The 15,796-nt window shown below is 38.3% G+C and overlaps 1 protein-coding gene across 6 annotated transcripts in view; it reads right to left on the bottom strand.

The window, feature by feature from the left end:
• The window catches only part of LOC100936428 (uncharacterized), a 600,254-nt gene that overhangs the window by 79,022 nt on the left and 505,436 nt on the right, over window positions 1-15,796 (bottom strand). The gene's annotated exons all lie outside the window — the stretch shown is intronic.

Raw genomic sequence — 15,796 nt, 5'->3', positions numbered from 1 at the left:
GACAGGGTTTTTTGTTTATGAACTCTATTCACCCTACTAAACCACAGGTTGGGTAGTCTAATCTAGAGTTAAACACCTTCTTCTCCATTCTTGAGCTGAGACAATATATGCACAATAAGTTGGTAGTGGGAATTTAAGCAAAGAATTCTAAATAGTGACCAGAAGAAAAAAAAAAAATCTAGCAAATTCTGGAGTTTTTCTACATGGGCTACCTCATCTATTCCTGCTGCCCTGTCCACTTCCTTTGTCAGTACTTTCGGGTTCACATATTCCGCCTTTTCACAGTGGGGTTGCAATGTTTTGTTTGTTTGTTTTTTGAGACGGAATTTTGCTCTTGTTGCCCAAGCTGGAGTACAGTGCGTGATCTCTGCTCACTGCAACCTCCACCTCCCAGGTTCATGCGATTCTCCTGCCCCAGCCTCCTGAGTAGCTGGGATTACAGGCACGCACCACCACGCCCAGTTAATTTTGTGTTTTCAGTAGAGACAGGGTTTCGCCATGTTGGTCAGGCTGGTCTCGAACTCCTGGCCTCTGGTGATTCACCGGCCTCGGCCTCCCAAGTGCCGGGATTACAGGCGGGAGCCACCGCGCCCGGCCGCGACTTTCTTTATCCTGATTACAAGAGAAAGGGGCACCAGTGTGAAGCAATGTGACAAATCCAGAAAGGCGTCTCTTTTGTTTTCCTACTAAGTTTTGTGCAATGTGGCTAGAGGTGGAAGGCCACTGGCCTGAGCAGTCTGCAGCGGGGGAGGTGCGCTTGGAATGTGTTGAATGTGCATTCCTTAGATGCTTGAAAGGGGTGAATGCCCCCTTATTGGCTTCTACCCATTTTCACTGGTTTGGCTGCTTTAGAAGGGCACAGGTACTACTTTTAAACACCCAGTGTGCCTCCTAGCTTTTAATCACTGACGACTTGCGGCTCATAGGTTTTTGGAATTAGGCTTTTAAAGCAGAGTTTTCTTTTATCCTTATTTGGTTTATGTCTATTCAATTTTTGGTTTGTTTACTTATTTTTAAAGAATGAAGTCTTAGGCCGGGCGTGTTGGCTCATGCCTATAATCCCAGCACTTTGGGAGGCCGAGGCCGGCAGATCACTTGAGGTCAGGAGTTAGAGACCAGTCTGGCCAGCACCGCCAAACCCCGTCTCTATTGAAAATACAAAAATTAGCTGGGCGTGGTAATCCCAGCTACTAGGGAGGCTGAGGCAGGAGAATCGCATGAACCTGGGAGCTGGAGGTTACAGTGAGGCTAGATCACGCCACTGCACTCCAGTCCAGGCGTCCTTCTCAAAAAAAAAACAAAGAAAACAAAAAAAAAAGTCTTCGGTTGGGAGTCTTCTTGTTGTGGTCGAAGCTTTTCAACCACGTATGAGATAAGCCATCGTGCTTACCACTGGAGATACACAGATTGATAAAGCGAGATCCCCTCCCTCGAATTTCCTGGTAGGTTCATGGCTTGTTTTTTACAAGCTTCTCATTGCTCTCGGTTTGAATGGCTTGGTGATTATTAAGAAATGCAAATAAACTGATGTTGCTTATTGACATTTACTTTTTTTTAATTCATTTGATAAAATATTTTGAATCGTCATTATTAAAAGCCATAATCTGCCATGGCTATTTTCTTTTGTCTGAAGAATAATTTAAAAACTATGAGAAGTAAAATAAATCTATTCATCCAGGCAACCAGTTACTCTTTAAAAGATTTTTAAAAACAGCAGATGAACTTCTGATCAAAACTCAGGCACACAGCTGCTTTCTCGAAGGGTGTTGCTAGTTCCTGATTCACCCTAAGCCATCTCCATGCCATATTGTATTCCTATCCCAGTTCTTCACTCATCTATTCTGGTAATGTGCTTCTGATGATTCTCTTCAGAGAATCTTCTTTGGATTCCAAGTTATATAAATGACAATACTAATTTTTCTAAGCAATCCACTTAAAACTATTGTGGATTAGGCTTTATATAGACTTCTGTTTGATATTCAAATTAATGTACAATATGAACAATCATGAAAACTAATTAGTTTAGAAATAACATTGCAATATTTAAACTTTCATTAAGTTGAATAGGCCTTTGCCTACCTTCTTCTAAATGAGGGTAGTTATATACTAAACAGTCAGACCTAAAAGAGTATTAAAAGAATATTAAAATAAAACGGAGTGATTTAATATGCACAGACACTGATTCCTTCTTTAGAAATTCTACAGCACAGAGTACAAGGTTCTGTCAAAGCCCTTATCATATTGAATTATAATTACTGTTTATAGTCTATCTCTGACTAGGCAGGGAGCTTCAGGAAATCTTAACCTATTTATCTTTGGATTCTCAGCTTTGACATAATGTCTGACACATAGAGGATGCTCAGCATAAATGTGTTGAATGAAAGAATAAGCAAGGAAAGAGAATGGGCTTGATTTCCTCACTCTGCCATTTATGGTGTGTGACCTCTTAGCCTGCCTGAGTCTGTTTCCTTGCCTGTCATCTGTGTGAAATAAAGTGTAGTAAAGAGCTTCAAAAGACAGCCTGTGACTGTACACCATAGGGACTTGCACAGGGACTAGTTAACTTGAGTATCCCTTCCTTCAATCAGAGTTGATCACTTACTATGGGTGAAACACAGCTAGACCACTGGACACCCAGTTCCTGTTCTTGGGAAGTTGACTCTCCAGCGAAATGATGCCAGGTAAACAGCCCACCGCATTCGATGTGGTGATTATTTTGTGGCAAAGGCTGACAAAGTACAGACTCTAAGGGGCGCACTGGACCATCCTTCCCACAGACACCAGGAGTCTGGGGAGGATTCTTGGAGAATCTGACATCTAAGACCCAATCTTCTTTGGGTCACATAAATATTTCAGGCAATGGAACAGGCAGCACAAGGTCCTGGAGGGAGGGGCAAGAGCCTGATACAATGTATGTAAGGGGAGCTTCTTAAATTCCTCATGTCATAGCCTTGTTCCAGAGATCATGAAGTCATGCTTTGTAATCTGTGGTTTGTCTGTTTCTAAATTGTACAGAAAAATATCTAAGTTAACTTATTTTTTTCTTCCATCATTTAGGAAGTTTTCTTCCTGGAACCGCACTTCTAAAAATTACCTAACTTGCCCTTATTTATCAGGGTTATCATTTAGCACATGTTCTATCAACAGAAATAGCAGAACTCAATCTTTGTGATGCAAAAAAACCAACTTAAAAATGTTCCTGAATATATTGCCAATTACTAAATTAGTTTTTAAAAATCTGAAAGTATTTTACCATTGATTGGTTTCACCCGTCATTAATTGCTGGTATTATATGGCTTTCTGAAGGTGAAAAGAATACCGTCCTCAGAAATATTTATATTGACAGAATTAGCTGTTTAATAAATATTTGTCACATTATATTGCTTTTTGCGGTTCATCATCACATATTGGGCATCTCATTAGCATTTACATTTTGTATATTTTATCTAAACACAATAGCATGAAATGTATTTTGTGCTGACAAACGGAGATACTGAACTATGTATTGAGGTCAGTTATCTTAAAACCTTGACTTCATTAAAAAAGCAGTGAAAACAACATGGGCAAACCAGAAAATCTAAGTTTGATTCTCGCCATAGCCATGAACTAACCCTGTGGCTGCTGGCAGGTCACTTAACCTCTATTTTATTTAATAGTTATTTTCATTATCCTATTCATTTACACTTCTTTAAACAATGTGGAAACAGTGTTTGAAGGAGCTTTGAGTGGAGACTAGTTAAAAAATAAATACTTAAAATTTATTTAAGTATGGGTAAATCCTAGATCTTAAATTTTTTTAGAAAAGATCCAAATCTCCTTGGGTACTATTTATGCTTTCAGCACTATTTAAATTCTGTTTTGCTGAATCATTGCTGACTTCACAATTATCTTCAGGTACCAATGTTTGAAATAGACTGTAGCGATATCAATAGAAGAAATTTTTTAAATTACTTTAATGCACTAGATATGCAGTATATTGCATGAAAATAATATAGAAAGAATTGTGATGTTATTATAAGATAAGATCCTTCGGTTTCTTTCAGAAATTTTGATTGCAAAATATGCTTAAAAGATTGATTTCATGAATTGATGGGAAGAAATGAACTACAGAATAATTCTCATAATATTCACACCACAAATCAAACAGTTTACTTTGTTCAGTTTGACCCATCAAGTATTACACCCACAATTTTCCACAAAAAGAGCATCCCGTAGAAAAATCTGTTACCTTCCTGGTTCCTGAAAATACAGAATTGCTAATTACCTTGGAGGAGGAATGTAGCTTCAGATCATACATTTACTACAGAAATCTTTATTTTTCCATCTCCAAATTTCCTAATGATATGAAACAGCTTATTTTAATCAAATTGGTTTTCCTCATGCTCCTTAAGTGCAAGAGACACCCATCTGGGTCTGAAGATAATGATGCCGTGAGATGGAAATCTAAGTTTTAGGCGACAGTCAGGGCAGTCTTCTACTAAAAATAAGTGGCCATTTAAATGCTACCACATCTTGTTTTGCAAATCTGTCCTCACACAGCAAATAATCATTCTTGGTGCAGAATTCAGTCATAAAATCATCCATTAGTGGTTAGTAATGGACCATAATTTTACATGTTTTTAGAAAGTGCATTTGGAAAATGAAACACGGAAAATGATGGCCATATAAGGAATATTAATATTCATATGAAATGAACTTTAGGGACAGATATCCTTTTTTACTGACAACTGCTGGCACAGAATATTTTCCACTTCCTTGAGGAAAAGGGCCTATGATGCTTCATCCAATGGTAGAGATAAATCTTAAGAAATTCTACAACTTAGAGAATATATTAATATTTTGCTTTGCAGTATGCTAGCTTTAGTGGAAAAATGAGAAGAATTAATAGCTGTAAGTTTTAAGATACATAAGATAAATCAGAAAGCAGTTTTGGAATGTTAAATATATTACAGGAAAACAATATTAGCCTGTGTCTAAATCAAATGTAAATGCTCACAGCAAATTTCCGCCCTCATTATTAACATATAACCCAAAAGAGATGAATTTCAAGCAAACGTCAAGACAGAATTACACTTGTAATTGCACTTTCAACATAAGATTATATACATTTCCAGTGTGGTGCCAATAATGCCAGATAAGCTGTGTTCAGTTTCCAACGTGGTCAAAACTGATAAAGATGCTTTTGCTGAAAATCAAATTAACTGAAATCATCTAATTATAAATGAAGAAAGTAAATTCCACCCCATTTATTTCATGTTTGTAAGGAAATTTGTTTTTTTGAATAAAGAAAAATATGCATATGATCAACTCAGATTGGATGAAACTGTGACTTGATTTTTGCAAAGTAATGAATAATAATAATGATTAGGAGCTAATAGTTACAGAGCACTCCTATGAGTCAGGCCCTGTACTATTACATTTATAATTTCATTTACCCTTTCCAAGAAACTTTGAGGTTGACACTGCTTTGCAGATGAAGCATCTGAAGTACAAAGAAATGAAAGAACTTGTTTAGTTCCATACATCCAACAAGTGATCCAGACTCTGACCGTCTGACACTAGAGCACACTCAGTCTGTATTTGATTTTTTCTCTCCCCAGAGCAGGAAAATGAGAGACTCGTTGAAGGTTATTGCTAGGTTCAAGTGCTAATTACTAAACACAGACCTTGCAGCCCTAAACCACAATTTGAACTAGCCAGCTGTTTAACTTCAGGACTCCATGGGGGTGGGGTGCCATGGGGGGGAATTTAGCATGGGAATTCAGTGGTCCTATAGTCCAAGGCTGTTCTAGGAACTTTGCTAGAACTTATGGGGAGAATGGTTAGATTTCTCTCACTGTGGTAAAATATCTCAGCCATAGTTATTTATTTATTTATTTATTTATTTTTGAGACAGAGTCTTGCTGTGTTGCTCAAGCTGGAATGAAGTGGTATGATCTTGGCTCACTACAACACCTGCTTCCTGGGCTCAAGCAATCCTCCCACCTCAGCCTCCAGAGTAGCTAGGACCACAGGTGTGTGCCACCATGCCCAGCTAATTTTTTGTATTTTTGGAAGAGACTTATTAATGGTAAGAACCTTAGAGATCATCTGGCTCATTTTCCAGATGACCAAACTGAGGCCCAGATTCCATTTTTTTTTTTTTTTTTTTTTTTTTTTTAAAGACAGAGTCTTTTTCTGTCGCCCAGGCTGGAGTACAGTGGCACAGTCTTGGCTCATTGCAACCTCTGCCTCCCAGATTCAAGCACTTCTCCTGCCTCAGCCTCCCAAGTAAGTGGGACTATAGGCATGCACCATCACACCCAGCTAGTTTTTGTATTTTTAGTAGAGACAGGGTTTCACTGTGTTGCCTATGCTGGTCTCAAACTCCTGACCTCAAGCTATCCACATTCCTTGGCCTCCCAAAGTGCCGGGATTACAGGTGGGAGCCACCTCATCCTTAGCTCAACCGTAGTTCTAAGGCAGCCCCAACCCAGTGAAGGGAGGCAAAACTGCACAACGTAAAAACAGTATGATGGCAGAGAGGGTATCTGAATTCAGACGAAGTCGTAGTTCCCTCATTTATAAAACACAAGTCCTATAAATTTTTCTGCTTCTCTCTGGGTTATTAGAGTACAAATAAGCAACAAGAATGAAAGTAGTCTGCAGACAGCCAAGGTTAACACAAAATTGGTACTACTGTGAAATTAAGGTTGAAGCAATTAATTGTTAGACACAAGAAAGGACCACCACATTTGATGCCAACGATAGAAGATCCACATGTCTAGATCATCTTAGCCAGGAAAAAGTAGGTAAATAAGTAAATAAATAAATAAGTTATTGCTTCAGCTTTACTTTTTCCTTGGTCTGTCTCTGGGGGTATGCATCATTAGAACTCCAAAAACAGGTGATCACATTATACAACCAGGACATTTCCTGGATCTCATAAAGATCAGTTTTATGTGGGCCACTCCAGGATGTACAAAAACTTTCAGGAGAGATTTTTAATAAGTGAATCTGCAAAACAAGATGAGGTTTGAGTGAAAAGAAACATAGTATCACACAAAAAGCACCAGCCTACAATTAAGAAGTCCGGCCAGAAGTAGTTCCACAACATTCTCTTATTCCAGAAATATTCATCACTGAGAGTTCACCCTGTATCAATCATTGTTGATACTAAGCCATTCACACAGACATAGTTTTCTACTTTTTGGAAATTCACAGACTACTACTAAGGCAGACATTAGACAACAATCTCACAAAAATATGTAGTTATCAATGAGTTTGAACTTCAGTTTTGTTAATTATTAGATGAGGATATTGGAGTAAATGATTGACAAATTCCCTTCCCTCTGATTGGGTATGACTTTTTTTAAAGTGTTAATCTAGAGAAAAGTGAGACTAGGAAAAGATACAATGTCAATTAAGAAATAAGAGAGTGGCATGCAACATAATCATTATTAATTACATTTTAATGTGAATATAAAAGTTAGCAGATCTTAAAGAATATTATGCAATTTTGCCAGAAATAAAAGTAATTCAAAACTTTTTAGACGGAATAACGAAAATAAGCAAAAACTTTCATGTCCATCTTTATTTTATCACAATAGCTTACACTTATTGCCTTCCCTGTACCAAACACTTCATAATTAAAATTATGTTATCTCATTTAATCCTATAGGCGCTCTATGCTGTGTTATTATCTTTTTTATTTTTTATTGTTTTTTGAGACAGAGTTTCGTTCTGTCGCCCAGGCTGGAGTGCAGTGGCACGATCTCGGCTCACTGCAAGCTCCGCTTCCTGGGTTCACTCCATTCTCCTGCCTCAGCCTCCCGAGTACCTGGGACTACAGGCGCCCGCCACCACGCCCGGGTAATTTTTGGTATTTTTAGTAGAGACGGGGTTTCACCGTGTTAGCCAGGATGGTCTCGATCTCCTGACCTTGTGATCTGCCCGCCTCGGCCTCCCAAAGTGCTGGGACTACAGGCGTGAGCCACCGCACCCGGCATATTATTTTAGTCATAGGTAAAACAAGTGAGGTTTATGGAGACAGAGATAGCCGTGTAGCTACAAAATGATAGAGCTACAGCTACATTTGAGCTCCGATCGTCTCATTCCAAAGCCTGCGCTTACGGACTTTCTTGCCTTCTGCTACACACCACTGCTCATGTGCTACGTTAGTGCATGGACCCCCAATGTGAGTGAAATATAAAGTAGTGGTGCACACGTAGGGGCTGGGAAATGGTGGACTCAGGAGATGAAGAGACAGCCTGATACGAGTTTATGTTGGTGCATTGGAAGCAGATTGTAAAGTTCCTTACTCTCCTGCTGAGGAATGTAAACTTTATGAGTAGGCAAGATTACAAAATCTTTACAAAATACATACTACTCTTTGAATAGAGGAGTAAAGAGAGAGAGGACAGAGCTTAAGCGGGCTAAAGAAAGCCAGAGGCTCAAATGAGGGTCAAAGGGGAGTACTGTGCTGCGACTGTGTAAAAAATGTAACTTAGTATGTGGGACAATTTTTAAAAATCCAACTACTTAAAAATGTCCTAGAGTTTACTTTAAAATATCCACAGAATGGTGAAACCCCGTCTCTACTAAAAATACAAAAAATTAGCCAGGCGTGGTGGCGGGTGCCTGTAGTTGCAGCTACTCGGGAGGCTGAGGCAGGAGAATGGCGTGAACCTGGGAGGCGGAGCTTGCAGTGAGCTGAGACGGCGCCACTGCACTCCAGCCTGGGCGGCAGAGCGAGACTCCATCTCGAAAAAAAAAAAAAAAAAAAATCCACAGAAACAATAAAATACTGACGTCACTCTCAAATGTGTCATTAAACAATTGCAAAATAATATATTTTTTATTATTTGTAGTAAAGCGCGGGATACCACCATTTACCCATGCATTTATTCATTTGAAAATTCCTGACTTGCCAAAAAAAAAAACTTCTTGACTTGCTATATGCTAATTATTAGGTCAAATTAACAAACATTATCTGATAACTATAAGCACTTCAGCTAGGTATTTTAAGTTCTATTTTAACTCTGGGACCATATGATCCTGTATTACAGAGGAAGAACTTTAAGTCTCAAAACTTTGATTTGATGGCAGGGCTTGGGTTCCTGCCTTGACTTGTGACTACGCAAGTTTGAAAAGAACCTCTTTGGGTTTTGTTTGTTTGTTTGTTTGTTGTTTGTTTTTGAGAAGGAGTTTCACTCTTGTTGCCCAGGCTGGAGTGCAGTGGCGCGATCTCGGTTCACTGCAACCTCCGCCTCCCGGCTTCAAGCGATTCTCCTGTCTCAGTCTCCTGAGTAGCTGGGATTATAGGTGTCCGCCACTAAGCCCGGTTAATTTTTGGTATTTTTAGTAGAGATGAGGTTTCACCATATTGGCCATGCTGGTCTCGAACCCCTGACCTCAGGTGATCCACCTGCCTTGGCCTGCCAAAGTGCTGGGATTATAGGTGTGAGCCACTGTGACCGGCCGAAAATAACCTCTTAATCTTTAAGCACTAATGTCCATCCATATAAAACAAAATAAATGGTGCCAAATTTACATAACAATTCCCTCATTAAGTTAAAAAAAATTCATTATGTGTGAATACGTGGCCAAGCACATGTGTGTGCAGTGTGACTTTGGGTGACACTATGAAAGTTTCCAGGTTTGTTATTCTCTGCTCAGGGTTCAGGCTGCAAAAGTAGGACGGAATTGCCGCAGCCAGGCAGACGGAGGGAGGTGGCTGATAAATGTAGGGAGAAGACCTGGCTGGAGAGCTCGGATCCGGTGAGGGTCTGAGCAAAACAGGAAATGGGGAGACCACTGAGCTGAGGATGGTGAGGATGGTCAGAATACGGGAAAGGGTTAGATTGTGATGTACAGGAACACAGCCAGTGAGCTGTTATCACAGATCTCTAGGCGCCATGTAAAACATTGACTTGACTCTGGGGCAAACACACAGCACAAGTAATGTGTATAAGATTTATCTTCTTACAGCAACAGATGTTTAAAAAGCTAACAAACATTTTAACAGAACTGATAGCAACACATCATGTGAAAAACAAATAATGCTTTCTATTAATTGAAGAGTGAAATTCCTTTAATCGGAATGTTCATTTCTTAGAAAACTTGCCCTCCAGGACTTGCACCGAAAAATACTCTGTAGTAACTAATGCAAAGACCACGTAGAATATCACAGAAACCCACCAGAAATATGGCTTAGACACTGTAACAAATTTTTAATCCTCTAAAGTTTATGCTAATGTTATAAACTGGCTTTTGTTTATTAAATGTCATTTGCTAAACCATTTTATTTAATCATATAAAATAAACATAGCCTAATACAAATTTCATATGATTCTGGCATTTAGAAAAAGGGCTTTTCTTTGATTTTCTATTAATTTAATATAAATTATTTTAATTTTGTATTTTTCCCCTGATAGTTCATACATGAATTTTATTCATTAGTTTCTATTCCTTTACTTACTGTGGGTGGAAATACATGGAGAAACAGGAGTAAGACACTTCATTACAGAAAATGCTATCTAAATAAAGTTGCCAAATAAAAATAGAAGATGTATAGTCAAAATTCAGTTTCAGATAAGCAGTAAAAACAACATGACTTATTGGACATACTAATATTTTAAAATTATTTATTGTCTAGCTAAAATTCAGACTTAACTGCATGTCTCATATTTTTATTTTGCTAAAACTGGCAGTCCTATATCTAAAATCCATGTTTTGAAATGAAACTCTAAGCAAGGAAATAAGGTCTATCTTCCCTGCTCCCAAAATTATCCATCAAATGTGAAAAGACATGCTCTGAACATCATAGCACTTTCATAGCCATTAGTAAAATAATCAACAGTTGAAATGGACAAACTCATTATCCCAGTTCCCCAAATCTCTGACAACACCATAAACAGAACAGATGTTAAGCTTAGATAAAAGTGGATGAAGATGCTATTTTTGGCCAGGCGTGTTGACTCACACCTGTAATCCCAGCACTTTGGAAGGCCAAGGCGGGCAGATCACCTGAGGTCAGCAGTTTGAGACAAGCCTGGTCAACATGGCAAAACCCCATCTCTCCTAAAAATAACAAATTAACTGGGTGTGGGGGCACACACCTGTAATCCCAGCTACTCGGGAGGCTGAGGCAGGAGAATCGCTTGAACCCGGGAGACGGAGGTTGCAGTGAGACGAGATCATACCACTGCACTCCAGGTTGGGTGACAGAGTGAGACTCCATCTCAAAAAAAAAAAAAAAAACGGGGGGAGAAAAAAAGATGCTATTTCCTGGAGAGTATTGAGGCTTTGGGAAACCATCCAATACCCTGCCATAGTACTCTATCCAGCCTAGGGAAAGAAGGAAGAAGAACCATGCGCAAAACCTCAAACTCATAACCTGATTCAAACATCTCCTGGCCACTATTTAAAGTGAAAATCGGTTACAATGAAATTACTGCATATGCTTTCACTGGACCAGCATGGCACACTGAACTTAGTTTCTACAAAGTGAAAATTAAAATTAAACATAAAATATAGACTCATTTTCCTGTGAGAAATGTTTAATGTAATCAATCTTATCAAACAGGTATGGAGTGCATACCTAGCTCATATGGAAATAATTAGCTTTATTTAAAAAAAAATTAGGAAGAAATTACAGGACTGATCTAGCTTCCTATGGCATCCCCTGACCAAGACGATGACCAAGACTGACAAACTATTAATATATTAATTACAATGTAGCCAGTACCCTCCAGTTTCATGTGAACCAAAATCTACATTTCTCTAGCTGTTCTCATTAATCGATTTAATTAAAGAATTAAATTATATATCAAACATAATGTTATTTTGGCAGTTGGCTAGATATGAAAAAAAAATTACCTGCAGACATGAAAATAGTCATTATGTAAAGAGTTGAGGAGAGAAAATATAAACAGGATCTAGGCACACAGAACAGAGGCAGGTAGACAGAGAGGGAAAGAAAGACAAAGAGAGGTGTTAGAAGATTGAGAGAGACAGCTTTTTCTTAGGGAATGAACAATTAAAGAATACTTTGCCACTTCTTTTCTGGAAGTCTACTTATCAAACTTCCTGTAGATAGTCTAAATGGCTTAATTTTCTATTTATGAGAATACTGATGCTCTTTACGTGTTTTTATTTTCTCAACTGTCTGGAAAAGTGCAACAGGAAGGGATTATGACCCCTATTCTACAGATAGAAAAACGGAGACACTTAAGCAATTTATCATTTCACTTTATTTGCATATACACAGTAGTGACAAGATTGTTCATGTTTGCAAAATAAGCATGATACAAAAAAGAAAAGAATTAACTTCAGATGAATGAAGAGGGACTGCAACTTCAGAAGGAAAAGGTGAGACTTATTATTTGCCGTGATCTGACAATGAAAAGAATAGCTGAAATGTGGCCTATTCAAACCAGCAAATCCAGGCATCAGTGCCATGATGTTTTGAAGATAAGAGGACAGTCAGAAAAAACAAAAACAAAAACAAAAACAAAAAAAACACCTCCCAACATTTCTCACGACTGGCTCTGCCTATATAAATTCTGCAGCACTGAGCATGCAGAACCTTAAATAAGCAAACAATACACTGCCTCAGTTAATATGCCTAATTATAGTAATTACCTTTTATTCAACTCCTATTAACTACTAGGCATCATGGTTGCTAAGGTCATGTGCATACAATCTTTTAATTCTCTTGAAAATCTTGCAACATTGGTGTTATAATTTTCACATTACAGGTAAAGACCACAAAGCACTGATGAAAAGGTCAGCTTTTATAGTTGGTGTTGACTCAGACTCACTATAAACTCAGGGATTCCCGACTCCAGGGTGGAGTTCGACCACTATATTACTGGAGAACAAGGGATAGTCATTGTGCTCTAAGTTAAATGTGCAATGTAAGACCAAGCTATTTTGAAGGAGGGGTAGCCTTTCCTTCGCCTCTGAAATAATATCACAGAATGGATTCTTACCGAAATGGGTGCCCATGCAGAGGTAAAATCTGAATAGTATTGAAGACTTTTTCAACCACACCCACCTCCCACCTCACATTCCCCTCCCATTCATGCCCAGTTGAGGGTCATTGTTCTAAAAGGCTTAAAACCCAGAGCAGGGAGGAAAACATTAAGTGAGGGTCAAGTGATTTTTAATCATCAGAAGCGGGGGAAGGAAAAACAGAGTGTTCTCTGGGCCCCTATATTATGTAAGAAACTGTGTTATATAGATACTTCCCAAATATTAGTCAGTTAATCTCAAGTAGTCTGTGACGTAAAGTTTATTGTTCTCCCATGTTTTGAAATACTTAGAATTTTTAAATGGAAATAATCTGAAGTTAAAAGACTGAGTGATAATGCATATATTTTTTTTAATCCTCAAATAAACATATTACCACACTAACCTGATAAATCCCCAGTTAGAAGCAAATATATTTGCTGCTTTTAGATAGGTTAGGTTTGGTAACCATATGCTATTCTATATTTTAAAGACTCAGAAACAGAAAACAGCTCCTTGAACTTTTATTGTGTGGATCTCCAAATTGTAACACTGGTCTAGAAAAGGTCTCTGAAAGCACAGGAAGGGCTGGTCAGTTGGACTGGGGAGGCTGCACATTCATTTAAATAAAACAGAGAAAAATCTTACTTGCAAATTTTTACTGTGGATACCTACTGCTTTCAAGTTTCTAAATCTCTGTCACAGGAGACATTATAACAAGATGATTAAAATCAAATCCTTTGGAGTAAGATACATCTGCTTCAGTCTGGGATTTACCTTTTATGTGGCTGTAAGGAATTCATATGTATAAAACTCCCTGACCATGGTTTTCTCACTTTTATAAGAAGACTAATACTATTGCAGTGGAAGTCATCCTACTTGGTGTCTTTGGAATTGGTAGTTGATAGATTAAAAATGTTACAGTTGACCCTTGAACAACACAGGTTGGAATTGTACAGGTTCCCTTATATGTGAATTTTATTCAATAAAACTTACACCGAGTGTGCCTGCCTCTCTTGCCTCTGCCCTCGCCTCTCCCACCCCTGAGGCGACAAGACCAATTCCTCCTCTCTCTCCTTCTCTTTGGCTTACTCGACTTGAAGACAATTAAGATAAAGGCTTTTATGATTACCCACTTTAACTTAATGAGCAGTGGAATATTTTCTCATACAATTTTCTTAATAACATTTTCTCTTCTCAAGAATACTTTTTTTTTTTTTGAGACAGAGTTTTGCTCTTGTTGCCCAGGCTGGAGTGCAATGGAGCGATCTTGCCTCACCACAACCTCCACCTTCCGGGTTCAAGCAATACTCCTGCCTCAGCCTCCCAAGTAGTTGGGATTATAGGCATGAGCTACCATGCCCAGCTAATTTTGTATTTTCAGTAGAGACGGGGTATCTCCACGTTTGTCAGGCTGGTCTCGAACCCCCGACTTCAGGTGATCCTCCCAGCTTGGCCTCCCAAAGTGCTGGGATTACAGGGGTGAGCCACTGCGTCCAGCCTCAAGTATACTCTAGAGTAAGAATATAGTATATAATGCGTATAACATACAAAATATATGTTAATTAACTGTTTATGTTATCAGTAAGTAGGCTATTAGTACTTAAGCTTTTGAGGAGTCAAAAGTTATACCCAAATTTTCAACTACATTGGGAGGTGAGGACCCCTAACCCCTGTGATGTTCAAGGACCAACTGTGATTAAAAAGGGAAACATAAAAATACATTAAAACAAATATTTTATTTTAAAAACATATAAAAAAGTACAGTTTTCTAATTTTCCCAATATTTTCACATGAGGCAAGTTCTCTCATTTAGCATGAAACTAGTGACTATCTTTTTATGTTTCATAAACCTCACTCATAAAGCACCACTTTAATAAGCCCAGTTATTCATGAATAAAAAGTAAATGTACTTATATTGTAAAACTGAGAGATGGCTCAATCTATTTTATTTTTTTTTTTTTAGAGATGGGATCTCCCTCCATCACCCAGGTTGGAGATGACATCTCAAAACACCCTCAAACTCCTGGATGCAAACAATCCTGTTGCCTCTGTCTCCTGAGTAGCTGAGACTACAGGCTCATGCCACCATGGGTGGCTTCAGTCTATATTTTTATGATATGTCCAGTAATTTAGAGTTAAATGTTCAAACTTAATATAACAGCAATTTTACCTATCCAATTTAATTTAGTCCTTCCAAAGAATTAAGCTACCTTTTTTCTTATGTCAACATTGTTCCACAGGTTTATCTAAGTAATTAAATTATAAATGTATTATTAATTACATATAAATTATATATTGTGCAATACATACAATTTTTACATATTTAATAACATGTATAAATTTTAAAATTTAAAATATATGTGGATTGATAGATTTACAGTATTTGTAAATGAAGGCTTTCGATTATATCACAGTTTACACTGAATTAAATTCAGGCACCTCAAAAAGTATTAAACAGTAACCTCATAGAGTTATTACTGACTTTTTGAGGGAATTATGCACTCTCTTGAAAATCTGACAGAGCCTGGGTTTTTCTTAGAAATATGAGCACGTTGGGCAGGGTGTGGTGGCTCACGCCTGTAATCCCAGCACTTTGGGAGGCTGAGGCAGGTGGATCACAAGGTCAAGAGTTCAAGACCAGCCTAACCAACATGGTGAAACCCCGTCTCCACTAAAAATACAAAAATTAGCCAGGTGTGGTGGTACACACCTGTAATCCCAGCTACTCAGGAGGCTGAGGCAGGAGAATCACCTGAACCCGGGAGGCAGAGTTTACAGTGAGCCGAGATTGTGTCATTGC

The sequence above is a fragment of the Pongo abelii genome, chromosome 22, assembly GCF_028885655.2.
Source record: "Pongo abelii isolate AG06213 chromosome 22, NHGRI_mPonAbe1-v2.0_pri, whole genome shotgun sequence".
In the NCBI taxonomy this organism is placed as follows: domain Eukaryota; kingdom Metazoa; phylum Chordata; class Mammalia; order Primates; family Hominidae; genus Pongo; species Pongo abelii.
The sequence above is the reverse complement of the archived record's forward strand: the minus strand, read 5'-3'. Positions and strand labels throughout refer to the sequence as shown.